Below are 596 nucleotides of genomic sequence, written 5' to 3'. Positions count from 1 at the left end.
GGGAATTGAACTCAGGACCTTTGGAAGAGCAGGCAGTGCTCTTAACCACTGAGCCATCTCTCCAGCCCCTCCTTATAGATCTTATGGTAGTTAACAACACCCCTGTCCTCTGCCACTTGGAACCGATTATGACAACCAAAACCTGAGCCTAGACATTGAGTGTCCCTCAGCTGAGACCATTTCTTACACGGCCACCTGTTCAGCAGGTCAGCATCCACCTGGGATCCAGAGTTCTCTCCGGAGGGTGAGAGGGCAGCAGAAATGGGTTAGAGGATACCGAAGGTCCTTAAACAGGTAGAGAGAAAGGACAGGAGACTGAATAGTTTTGAATATATATTAATATATAAAGTAAAATATTCACAAGTAGAGGTGGGAGGTGAAAACTGAGTTTCTGTTAAATTGTAGTATTGTGAAATTTCCAGAAGAATCATCACTCTTGGTTTTGGGGCCAAAAGAAAAGGCACTGTGAGGGTGAGAGGCTTAAATGCAGACCCCAGGACCAGTCTTCATTTCCATTCCATCACCAGCCCTGCAGGTGACGGCTGCATTACAGCTAGGGCCTATGGTACCCCTCCATCACCAGCCCTGCAGGTGAC

The sequence above is a fragment of the Microtus ochrogaster genome, chromosome 2 (assembly GCF_000317375.1).
Source record: "Microtus ochrogaster isolate Prairie Vole_2 chromosome 2, MicOch1.0, whole genome shotgun sequence".
Classification (NCBI taxonomy): domain Eukaryota; kingdom Metazoa; phylum Chordata; class Mammalia; order Rodentia; family Cricetidae; genus Microtus; species Microtus ochrogaster.
The sequence above is the reverse complement of the archived record's forward strand: the minus strand, read 5'-3'. Positions refer to the sequence as shown.